Source organism: Bos taurus, chromosome 18 (assembly GCF_002263795.3).
Source record: "Bos taurus isolate L1 Dominette 01449 registration number 42190680 breed Hereford chromosome 18, ARS-UCD2.0, whole genome shotgun sequence".
Lineage (NCBI taxonomy): Eukaryota > Metazoa > Chordata > Mammalia > Artiodactyla > Bovidae > Bos > Bos taurus.
The window spans coordinates 23,934,726-23,948,139 of NC_037345.1; the positions used below are offsets into that span (position 1 = coordinate 23,934,726).

Genomic DNA, 13,414 nt, shown 5'->3' on the forward strand with positions numbered 1-13,414 from the left:
TCATCTCCTAATTTGGTTCTTACTCTGCTCTTACCCTCAGTTCCAGGCCTCTCACAGTGTCACAACATCAGGAAGAGGTTTAAACCCAGTGGAGGCTGGGCTGTCAGACCACTGATGGCCAGAGCACTGGCTCTGGACTCAGGAGACAGAGAATTCAGAGCATGATTTTCCAGCTGACCTTGGGCACGTACATTTCCCTCTCTGAGCCTCAGTTTTTCCATCTATAAAATGGTACAGATGCATTCCGAGGTCCCTTGCTGCACCCTTGTATTAACCATGTCCTCTATGTCCTGTATTCTGATGTTTTGACAGCTGGAGCCTTGCTGATTCTGGGGGAACTGCCCCTCCCAGAGTTAGCCAATCCCTGGAGATAAGAATGAACTTTCCCTTCCAGCATCCCAGAGCCTGTTCCCCAACTTCTTTATTAGGCCCTCCACATGGACCACTATCATCCTGTCCTAATCACTCTAGATCAAGGACCTGACAACTGTTGGTAGTCCCTAAGCCCCAGAGCGTGGGGGTTGGGGGGGGGGCGGTGGGGTTGGGGGGGTGGGGGGGGTGGGGGGGTGGGGGGGCGGGGAGTTGGCTAGCTCCTTCACCCCCCCTCCCACCAACCAAGATAAAGATAAAGTTCTTTTTTTTTTTAGATGTGAAAATAGTATTTTAATAGTAACAGGAACACACAGCACCTCCTGGGCTGGAGGGTCCAGACGAGAATACTCACTAAGCACAAGCCTCCACATACCAAAGCTGCTTCCCTCACAGCTCTGTTGCAACAAAGGTCAGACACACCCCAGGTCCCTCTCAAGGAGGCCCCCCCCCCCCACCTCCAGGCCCTGGCTCCTTACACAACGAAGGTCACATGGACACTTCAGGTTTATCACAAGTTGCCAACAGCACTTTATTTTTTCTTTTCAACATCCTGTTCTGCGGCTTCCTTGGCCCTTTTTGCCCGGATGCCAAAGAGCTGGGCGTTGGCGCGGGCCATGTGGAGACTGGCAAATGCCTTAAAGTCCTTCTCCTCTGTGATGACTCTGGCTTTCTCCTTCTTACAGACGTTCCGTATGGGCATAATAGGTCCTGTCAGCTGAGTCGCCAGTTTGAGCTCTTCAGCAGAGCTGTCTCCCTTCTTGGGGGCCGAGGACTTCCTGGGGAACAGGATAAGCTTGGAGCGGTACTCCTTGAGCTGCTGCACATTGGCCTGCAGGGACTCCATGCACTTGTTCTGCTGCCTCAGGTCCACTGAGATCCCAATGGTCCGGGCCACCTTCTTGTGTATGCCAGCCACCCTAAGCTCCTCCAGGCTGAAGCCCCTGCCGGCACGAACCTTCGTGTGGTACCTGACCGTCAGGCATCTCACCACCGGCCGGAGAGGACCGGACGCGGGGCGTGGGACAATGCGGCGCGCCTTGGCCTGCCGGGCCTTGTGTCTACGGATCTTGCGAGCCGGCTGGTTGAACCACGTGGCCACACGCCGCTGCCAGTCCTTGTGAAAGTGGGGCTTCAGGATCATGCCATTCAAGCTGGGCGCCATGGCTGCGGCCGAAAGGCCTCCTCCGAGGGCTCACGGCCAGGAAAGCCCAGATAAAGTTCTTACCCCCAATTCCTCCCTCCTTCCTCTGCCCCCTGACACACCCAGTGCATTACCTTGTCACCCATCAGGTGGCGTCACGCCCCCTCCTCTGGGGAACGGGGAGTAACAAACTTACCTCTTAAATGGCAGTTGACTCCTGATCCATGGGCTTTACCACACTTCAGAGTGTCTATTAATACACCGCATGTTAAAACAACTTCTTTATTTATGAATCCCCCCCTTTTTTTCACTTTCCCCATTCCATGCACTTTTTAAAACAACCCATTTCAATCTCACAACAGTCCAATGACAACCCCGTTGTCACTCCCATTTTAGATGTGCAAAACCGAGGCACAGCAAAGGGACATCCCCTGAGTAAGAACACACACCTACTAAGTGCTGAGCCAGATGGGAACCCACACATCCAGGCTCCAGAGTCGATAATAATATTCTGGTGAGCCACTCTCCATGATTTGGCCTCATCCATACTAACAATCGGGGCTTCCCTGGTGGCTTAGATGGTAAAGAATCCACCTGCAATGCAGGAGATGAAGGTGTGATCCCCAGGTTGCGAAGATCCCCTGGAGAAGGAAGTGGAAACCCACTCTAGTATCCTTGCCTGGAGAATCCATGGACAGAGGAGCCTGGCGGACTACCGTCCATGGTGTCGCAAAGAGTCAGACACAACTGAGCGCCTGGCACACACACACACACACACACACACACGCACACATGCACACACACACTATACTAATAATCAAGAGGGAAGTAGGAGATGCTCTCCCACATTCTCAACAGCCAGGCAGGAGTTTAGCTGATTTTTCTCTGCACGAGTCATAGCCCGTGCAGTTGTGACTTGGGGTGTTTACCCTCCCCTGTGTCTTTTGAGGCCACCAGATTGGCTGGATGTAAAACTCCAAGTCCAGAGGGCGCACCGCTGCTAGGGAACATTTACCCTATATGCATCTCTGGCACCTTGTCCAGGCTAAATATTTCCAAACGTCGCCCTGCTCTCTGCACTTCAGGAGTACTCATTCCAAGCCGTGGAAGTGGAGAGCGAGGTCAGGATCAGAGCAAACAGCCACAGCACAGAAAGAGCGCAGCCCGTGTCGCTGCGGGTCTCTAGGAGTTTGGAGGGGCAACGCGGTCCCGTTCCCAGCTCTGCCCCCCTCCAGGTCCCGCCCTCTCCATCTCTGGCCCCAGCTCCTGCCCTCGCCACCCGCCTTCACCCCACCCCCACCCCTGGCCACGTCTAAGATACTCTCCCCACGGAGTTTGCCCTCTTATATCAATATATTAACAGCCAGGACAAAAACTCTCCAATTACAGGTAACCAAAGACTATTCAAACAACTTGTTTCGTAAGAGTTTCTCCCTTCCTGGACTCTGACTTTCATGCTCTGTGAGATTCCCAAGGCAGGCACAAGCAGACGGAAGCCTTTGGACAAGGGGAGGCTTTGGTCTGGGGTCCTCAGAACAACTGGAAAACTCTCAGAGTGACTCCCAGCCCCACAGATGCCAAGTTGGGGAATTAAGGGCAAATCTTTTCATTTCCCTGGGCTTCTATTTCCATGCTCTTATTTAAAGTTCCATACTCTTATTTTGGAAGCATCCTAAATTTCTTTCGGTCTCCCTTCTGATGCCTAAATTAACTTTACAGTGTTCCTGCCAAGTCTCAGCCTCCTGTTACACAACTCCAGGGTCAGGGAACTCATTACCTCTCCAGGCAAGGATCTTTGGAGAGAATGTCCTTACAGTAAAGGGACTCCATCTCTCCATCATCTTTGGCTCTAATTATTCACCCATCCACCCATTCCTCCATCCTTCCTTCCTTTTGTTCATTATTTCATTTATTCTCACTATGCTAAGTGTTATGGATTCAAAGATAAATCTCAGACATGTTCCTGTAAACTGGACTGGATCCTGAATTCTAGTTTCCTCAAATATCTGGCCATGACTCTCCAAACTAAAGTTTCAAGTTTTTTCCCCACCCTTCTAATTTGGAGTCACTAAGTACAAAGACTGCTGTTTGATCTCTTTGGAAGGGAACCTTTTATATAGCAACTTCTCAATACCCAGATGACAGCCAAATATCAGGGACTTAAACCTTGAGTCCTCATTTATCAACTTCAAAGGACTCCTCTAGACTCTAGGAACTGCACACTAGCCAGAGACTTCAAAATTGAATGGACTAGGAAAAGTAGCTGATATTGAAGTAGACTGCTTCCTACCAAGACGTTGGACCCGGAAAGTTTCTTTCACTTCTCCTTCCCTAATTAACCATCTTTTCCTAATTCCTACACCATGAAGGTTTTTTTTTTTTTTTTTTTAATTTGTTTTAATTTTTTTTAACTTGTAAAAGATTTATTTATTTGTGACTGTGCCGGGTCTTTGTTGTTGCAGAGGCTTTCTCTCGTTGAGGTAAGTGGGGACTACTCTGGTTGTGGTGCACAGGCTTAGTTGCCCCTCGGCATATGGGATCTTTCCAGACCAGGGATCGAACCTGTATCCCTTGCATTGGCAGACGGATTCTTAATGACTGTACCACCAGGGAAGCCTTTTGATCTTTTGTCCACCTTTTGTCATGTTCTGGCCTGGAAAGAGAATGCTGTTGTTTAGATATCTGACATTGCAAATAACAGTAATCCAACTGGCTCAGTCGGTTGAGTCAGCCTGCAATGCAGGACACATGGCTTCAATGCCCAGGATGGGAAGATCCCCTGGAGAAGGAAATGGTAATCCACTCCAGGATTCTTGCTTGGGAAATCTCATGGACAGAGAAGCCTGGCAGGCTACAGTCCTTGATGTCACAAGAGTCAAACAGCTGAGCAACTAAACCTACCTAACTTCCAGATGACTGTTGGATTTGTTACGATGGTGGTGATTCTGTAGTTTTTCCTGTCACAAACTTATCCTGATTTCCAATGCCTCAGTTTCCCTGGAACAAACTCAGCCCCCCTCTGTATTGTATCAGACAACCTGACCCGGGTTGGGGGGTGGTCCATTTCCCTGTCTGACTTCCTGCCTCTGATCCCAAACTCTGTACAAAAAGACAGACTGAATAAATATGCCTGTGTGGTCTCCAGACCCTCACGTTTTCTTAACCTCCATGGCTGATGCCTTTCAAGCCCTGAGACACAGACTCAAATGGAATTTATCAGGAAGCATTCATGATTCAATATTAGCTTCAGTGTCAGACTTTATTTTGGGGGGCTCCAAAATCACTGCAGATGATGACTGCAGCCATGAAATTAAAAGACGCTTACTCCTTGGAAGAAAAGTTATGACCAACCTAGATAGCATATTCAAAAGCAGAGACTTTACTTTGCCAGCAAAGGTCCGTCTAGTCAAGGCTATGGTTTTTCCAGTGGTCATGTATGGATGTGAGAGTTGGACTGTGAAGAAAGCTGAGCGCCGAAGAATTGATGCTTTTGAACTGTGGTGTTGGAGAAGACTCTTGCAAGTCCCTTGGACTGCAAGGAGATCCAACCAGTCCATCCTAAAGGAGATCAGCCCTGGGTGTTCATTGGAAGGACTGATGCTGAAGCTGAAACTCCAATACTTTGGCCACCTCATGCAAAGAGTTGACTCTTGGAAAGGACTCTGATGCTCGGAGGGATTGGGGGCAGGAGGAGAAGGGGATGACAGAGGAAGAGACGGCTGGATGGTATCACCGACTTGATGGACATGAGTTTGAGTGAACTCCGGGAGTTGGTGAAGGACAGGGAGGCCTGGTGTGCTGCAGTTCATGGGGTCGAAAAGAGTCGGACATAACTGAGCGACTGAACTGAACTGAACTGAAGGCAGATTACTACTCTTCCAGGTAGTAAGTGCAAATGAGGCTATGATCAGGAACCTCTCCTCAACTGTTAAAAATATTGCAGGATCTGGGGACTTCCCTGGTCGTCAAGTGACTAAAACTGCTCCCAATGCACAGGGCCTGGGCTCAATCCCTGGTTAGGGAACTAGATCCCATATGCCACAGTGAAGAATAAATATTAAAAAAAAAAAACAAAGAGGGGATTGCAAGATCTTCTGCTAACACTATGGCTGAAAGTCTGAAAGTGTTAGTCACTCAGTTGTGTCTGACTCTTTTTGAGCCCACCAGACTCCTCTGTCCATGGGATTCTCCAGGCAAGAATGCTGGAGTGCGTTGCCATGCCCTCTCTCAGGGGATCTTCCTAACCCAGGGATCAAACTTGCATCTCTTATGTCCCCAGCATTGGCAGGTGGGTTCTTTACCACTGGCACCACCTGGGAAACCCCTACCCAACAAAAATCCTCAGGCTCTCTGAACAGGTTGTTCTTGATAATAAAGCATCCACTGATTATCTTTTAGTTGAACAAATAGATGTCTGTGCTGTGGTCCAGAACACTTGAGACACCTGGATTAAGTCTTCTGGGGAAGTTGAACATTACCCGAGCATGAAGTCTCTGAGCAAGCCACGTGGCTTAAGAAAGTGATTCTTTCAATGGAGTCTTTTCTTGACTTACTTGATTTTGACTGATTAAGGTTTTGAAGATCACAGCTTTAGGGTATGTTCTAGGGATTGGGAATTATCTGGCTTATAGTAATCAGAGTAATCTCCCTGGTGTGTTGTATCCTCTCAAAATCTTGAACCGCATATTCACAGCTACTAACCCCCAAGCAAATGATCTCCCTAAGGCTGGAATATCAGAAAAGGAGCGAAGAGGGTGGGAAGAATTGGGAGATTGGGATTGACATACATATGCTACCATGTATAACATAGATAACTAATGAGAATGTACGGTATGGTACAGGGAACCCCACTTAATGCCCTGTGGTGACCTGAATGGGGAGGAAGTCCAAAAGGGAGGGGATATATGTACACATATGGCTGATTCATTTTGTTGTACAGTAGAAACCAACACAACATTGTAAAGCAACTATACGCCAATAAAAAAATAATTTTTTAAAAAAGAAAAGGAACAAAGAGAATAACCAAAAAAAAAAAAAAAGTGTGAATCAAAAACCCTGACCCCTGAATACCACAGAGATTCCACAAAGAACATCACGATTTGTGGTCACCATGGCACATCATGGCCTGTGAACATCACACCGAAGAGCAGCAAAAACTTCAGAGGGGCAGCTACAAGCAGCCTGAAATGTGTATCACATCTCTTGGTTAAGCCGAGTCTCTGACCCAAAGCGGAAAATTGTCCACAGAGACACCGATCCCCAAATGGAGTCACTTGCATTAAGTGCATGTCACTGAACAGATTTAATATCTAATTTGATTACAGCTTCAACTTCTCCCAGGCAGAGAATATTAGACGAGTCAGTCCAGAATTGCCTGGTCGTGTGCCCTCCCTTAATGGAAGGGAACCACACCAAGAGAAATCCACTCTTATTTAGTCACTCTCTTGTCCCATCTCCTTCTGCCTGTGAGAGTCTTTCATTTTGTATAGCTCTCTGAGCATCTTTCTTCCTGCTAGATGGGATGCTGCCCAATTCGCAAATCACTGAAGAGAGCCAATAGGATCTTTCAATTTTACTCAGTTGAACTTTTATTTTTTTAACACCTTTAATTCATGGCAACTTATAATCTTCCATTTATGGCAATGGGTAACATTTTCTTCTTGAACAATTGCATTAAAACAAAAAGAATGAATTCATTTAAGAAAGATGCTTGGGCTTCCCTGGTGGCCCAGTAGTAAAGAATCTGCCTGCCAATGCAGAGGATGCGGGTTTGATCTGGGAAGATCCCACGTGCTGTGGGGCAACTAAGCCTATGCACCACAACTACTGAGCCTGTGCTCTAGAGCCCTTGAGTCGCAACTACTGAGTCCATATGCTACAACTACTGAAGCCTTATGTTTTTCTCTTTACCAACGATTCTGGAAAACTTAATGTACATATGACTTTCACTGGTGGATCCAATGTAGTGACTTGTGAACAATGCATACCCTCAATATAATGTTTGCTCCTTTGTAGTGTTACAACGTCCACCTTATCTTATGATGTAACCACTTATTGATATAACTATAGTCTTGCTGTATTACAACTTCAGGATTTAATGCAATCGTGACAGTTTGTGGGCTTACTTATTTTAGGAATATCAGCTTTAATAGCAGCAATTACTTCTGTTACTGCGGCAGCAATATCATTGACTCAACAAGTGCATACTGCCCAATATGTTGATACCATGTCTAAAAATGTTTCTTTAACTCTAGCAACACAGGAAGCTATAGATAGAAAGTTGGAGATGAGGGTAGATGCCTTGGAAGAGGCAATAATCCATATTGGGACTGAGTTACAGGCTTTAAAAGTGAAAATGGCTCTGTCGTGCTACGCTGATTACCGGTGGATATGCGTGACATCTTTAAAGGTAAATGAGACAGATTATGAATGGGAAAAAATAAAAAATCATATCTCAGGTGTTTGGAACAGCTCTGACATTGGCCTGGACTTAGGGAAACTTCATATTCAAATACAGACCCTGGAACACTCTCGACTGGATTTTACCGCCGCTGGAGCAGCTAATGACTTTTTTCTCACTTTCTCTAACTTCATTTCAGGAAAAAACATTCTGTCTAATCTGTTGGTGCTTTAATTTTGCTTCTCATAATCATTCTTCCTTGTATTGTCAGGATTCTTTGGCAGAACATTCAGAAACTCGCAACTGAGCTGCTCTGGCTGTTTTAAGAAATAAAAAGGGGGAGATGCTGGGAGCAGGAGCTCTGCCCATGGCAAAGGTCATGAGGAAGGAGGCTCGGCATACACAAAGGCGGGATCGAGCCTCAGGAGTCCCCCTGGAAATCCTCGAGCATCTCCCCCCAAAACCAGAGTCTGCCTACTTTCTGCTTTGTGCTCTCACCTACACCTCTGACTTTATGGGGGGCTGTGCCCCACTACCTCTCTCTGAAAAAAAGAGTTAACTTACAGCTCCAGTTAATAAAGTTCCTGGGTGTGATAGTGTTTCAACCTACAAACTCCTTTGGAAGTCCTCTAGATTGCTTGAATAGGTTTTTCCGGCCACATGTGATTGCTCAGAGCCTCCCAACTGTGAGAGGCATGAGATGTTCTAAACTGTCTAAATACAGATTCCTTTGAGCAGTTAAAAGATTGATTAGAAATTGTATTGGTGAAGGGTTTTTCACTTGTTGGGCCAATGTTTGCTGCTAAGTCTCCATATCCCTTACCTGCTGTGTCCCTGGCAGTGTATTGATTAATATAATTGGTGTAAGTAGTAGCTTTAATGTTTGTAATCTTGGACCCTTGAGTTAATTCTTTTTCTTGTTATAGCCCACCACACCTTTGTCCTATAGGAATGCAACTTTAATGCTTTTGGAGGGTGGCGCCTGACTAATCACCTTTAGAGAAAAATAAATTTTCTGAAGAAAGGGTCTTAAAATGTTAGCAGGCCTCCGGGCCAGAAGATGATGCAAATCACCTAAACTTTTGCATATGATAAGTTTGCAGAAAGAAAGCCTGGCTTACTGCATGACTCTACCCCTTCCCCCATTATCCTCTATGCATAACTTAAGGTATAAAAACTACTTTGGAAAATAAAGTGCGGGCCTTGTTCACCGAAACTTGGTCTCCCTATGTCGTTCTTTCTCTCACCTTCTGGCTGAATTATTCAGCCTCTTTTCTCCACTGAATTTCCTCACTGAGCTATCCTTATTTAACCACTCTTTATATCCTTAATTAACATTTAATTAAGCAATTGTTTCCTGATTGCCGATGCCATCTCCCCTTCGAATTCCCTGGATCCACCAGGGCTGGACCCCGGCAATAGTATAGAGATGGTGTGCTTCCATGGCTGAAAGTGTGACATTAGCATGAGAATAACAGGTTCCAGAAACATGGTGTATGTCTAGGCTGTATTGAAAATTTTCATAGAATTCTAGGTTCATAGAGTGTTAATTCAAGGTGGATGAAGACCTCACCTCACCCATAGCCACCCCCCACCTCTCACCACTCCTTTTTCATGAAGGACCTCCAAGAGCACCCTGTGGGTTTCCCGGACTGTGGTCCCATAGTGCAGCACAGTTCACCTTGAAGGCTATGCCTGATTAATCCCATGACTAATTAATTCAGCCCAGTGAATGGCCCAGGAGAACATGAGCTCAGACTTGTCCAGTGCTTGCTCTAGTAAGTGCTCTCCATGTATCTGTTGAGAGAATTGATGGAGATGGCGAGGGGGGTGGGTGGCTGATTTGGAGTTTGGAGGGGTCTTCTCTCCTAAGACCTGCCCAACCACTTAAGCATTAAGGCCAGTCTAGGATTTTATTCTTCAGACTATCTAGTTCTATATGGGGAACTTGAGTTTCCAAAGTTAAAAAACATATCTCTATCAGTTGCAACTGAATCAGTTTACAGCTGTTATGATCCCAGGAGAGGGCACAGGTTAAGCAAATTGAAGTTTGGCTTGATGCCTTATCTATTTCTGCAGAGTCATCCTGATCCAGGAGTGGGCCAGCTTTAGGCTGCAGCCAGATACATCAAGGTCTGGGCATTGCTGTCCATGTTTGCAGAATTGTGGTTGTCACAAGAAGGCATGTGTTAGAACAGGGGGACTGGGAGAATAATTCATCCTTACCTTTTATATTTGGCTAATGCAGCATCCATCTGGCTAATGCAGCTAGATGAAGCACAAGCTGGATTCAAGATTGCTGGGAAAAATATCAATAACCTCAGATATGCAGATAACACCACACTTATGGCAGAAAGTGAAGAAGAACTAAAGAACCTCTTGAGGAAAGTGAAAGAGGAGAGTGAAAAAGTGGCTTAAAACTCAACATTCAGAAAACTAAGATCATGGCATGCAGTCCCATCACTTCATGGAAAATAGATGGGGAAACAGTGGAAACAGTAACAGACTTTATTTTGGGGGCTTCAAAATCATTGCAGATGTTGACTGCAGCCATGAAATTAAAATACACTTGCTCCTTGAAAGAAAAGTTGTGACCAACCTAGACAGCATATTAAAAAATAAAGGTATTACTTTGCCAACGATGGTCCATCTAGTCAAAGCTATGGTTTTTCCAGTAGTCATGTATGGATGTGAGAGTTGGACTCTAAAGAAAACTGAGCACTGAAGAATTGATGCTTTTGAACTGTGGTGTTGGAGAAGACTCTTGAGAGTCCCTTGGACTGCAAGGAGATCCAACCAGTCCATCCTTAAAGGAAATCAGTCCTGAATATTCACTGGAAGGACTGAAGCTGAAACTCCAATACTTTGGTCACCTGATGCAAAGAACTGACTTATTGGAAAAGACCATGAGGCTGGGAAAGAATGAAGGCAGGAGGAGAAGGGGATGACAGAGGATGAGATGGTCGGATGACATCATTGACTCAATGGACATGAGTTTGAGTAAGCTCCAGGAGTTGGTGATGGACAGGGAAGCCTGGCATGATGCAGTCCATGGTGTCTCAGAGTCAGACACGACTGAGTGACTGAACTGAACTAAAATGAACGCAGCACCCTGGGGTCTTCATAATCTGAGAGCCAGGATTGCATCACAAGTTGCAAAGGCCAGCTGAGCAGGGAAAAGGGCAGAATGGTTAGGACTTAACCACTGTGTGTGGGGGGACAGGCACACTTGTATGTATAAGTACTAAGGCACACGCATGTGTATAAGAGCTAAGTGATTAGAAACAGGCTTGTTGTCTACTTTGGAAGACAGCCTTGATCGTTCAGTGTGGACAGAGATAGGAGTGTTCTTTATTAGGGTACTCTTCAGGGCCTATGTTTCTTTCCTGCTGAAAGGGAGGAGCCCCAGCCCAGGTTGGTCTTGTAGAAGCAGTCATGTCTTGGGGCTGACTTCACTGTGGTCCTGAACTCTAACCCCTCACCGGTCTGCCAATTGCCAGAATGAGTGCAGATGAGCATCATGTTTAGAACTTGAGTCTCCAGAAGGTCCATTTCAGTCACAATCCATGATCTTGGCCAAGAACCCGTCAACTTTTCGAAGATTGTCATGGGGTTTGTAGTTGCCCAGTTCTTCCCTGTGTCAGCATTGCTCTGGCCTGGACCAGGTCAGTTTTGACAAATGATTGTTGGACAAGCACGGAGAAGGCAGCGCTGCCTCTTCAGTCTGCTGCCCTGGAGACAATCCCTTTATTTCTGCTCCATCTCATTCGCAAGGAGGAGCCTCAGACCTCAGGACTCCAGTTGCCACAGTGTTTAGAGTCGGGGCCGTAACATCGTGCTGTTTTAGTTCAGTTCTCAGCTCTTCCTCTTACTGTGTGCCTGTGGGCCTTTTCCTTGTCCTCACTGAGCACTGGGAAATCATGATATCAATTCACAGGTTAATTTTGAGAACAGAGTGAGATCCTGCATGCACACCCTCCACACAGCGATTCCCACACTGCGCTCAGTGATCACAGAGAGCTCAGGGAATAGTTGTCATGTGAATGTCCGAATAAATGCAAATGGAACCTGCAAATAAGTAAAAACACATTCAGCCAGGACATGGCTGTTGCATACAGAAATTCAATACCTAACTTTCCAAATGTTTTTCCTATAAAAGAAAGAGATGTACTTTTTATTATGTGAATGAAAGTCGCTCAGTTGTGTCCGACTCTTACAACCCCCATAGACTGTAGCCCACGAAGCTCCTCTGTCCAGGCGAGATCCCAGGCAAGAATATTGGAGTGGGGAGCCATTTTCTTCTCCAGGGGATCTTCCTGACCCAGGGATTGAACCCGGATCTTCTGTGTGGCAAGCACATTCTTTACTATCTGAGCCACCGAGGAAGCCCAGTTTTCCTTGTTATAATGGGATACTATGCATGACTAAATTTTGAAAATATTTCTTTATTGAAAGATAATCCACACACCATAAAATTCATCTTTTAAAAATATATTTATTTATTTTGGCTGCACCATGTGACATGTGAGATCTAATTTCCCCTACCAGGAATTGAACCCACAGCCACTGCACTGGGAATGTGGAGTCTAAACCACTGGACCACCAGGGAAGTTCAAAATTCACCTTTTAATGCTTACAGCTCAGTGGTTTTTCAGTATATTCACAGAGTTCTGCAACCATCACCACTATGTAATCCCAGAACATTTTCATCACCTCAAAGAGAAGCCTCTACCCAGTAGCACTCACACCTCATTCCTCCCCACAGCCCAGGCCTGCAGCAACCTCTGAACTACTTTCTCCCTCTGGGGATTTGCTTAATCTGGACATTTCATATAAATAGAATCATACAATCTCTCTCCTTTCATATCTGGCTCCTTTCATTCAATATTTTCAAGGTTCATCCCTGTTTAGAATGTACCAGTACTTCATTTTTTTATGGCTCAATAATACTGCATTACACAGACAGATATTATTTAACTTGTCCATTCATCAGTTCCTGGACATTTGGAGCCTTTCTACTTTGGGCCATTATGAATAATGGTCCTATTCAATTATTGTAGGTATATACCTAGGAGTGGAATTGCTGGGTAATATGCTGACTTTGTGTTTCATTTTTTGTTATTTTTTTGGCCACACCACATGGCATACAGGATCTTAGTTCCATGGCCAGGGATCAAATTCATCCTCCCTGCAGTGCAAGTGTGCAAGTGGACAGCAGGGAAGTCCCTGTGCGTGATTTTTAAGGAACTGCCAAACAGTATCCTAATGCATGACTATATTATGATTGTTTTCCCTTCACAATACATCATGCCTGCCTTTTCCTGTTAAGAAACAGGTGCACATCACTAATTTGAGTGAAAGTGTAATACTGCCTTAGCCGGCTGTACCAGAGTGTACTTAGAGAATGTCCCATTTACTGGACATATAATGATTCTATTAGACGGGCTTTGAGCATCTTCCTCTTTCCCCTAGTAGGTAAGGGCACTGTCGCAGGTGTACTC

The 13,414-nt window shown here is 45.7% G+C and overlaps 1 pseudogene; it reads right to left on the minus strand.

Moving 5' to 3' along the window:
* Positions 1 to 876: 876 nt before the first annotated feature.
* LOC783144 (60S ribosomal protein L13 pseudogene) lies at positions 877 to 1,568 on the minus strand (annotated as a pseudogene).
* Positions 1,569 to 13,414: the final 11,846 nt, after the last annotated feature.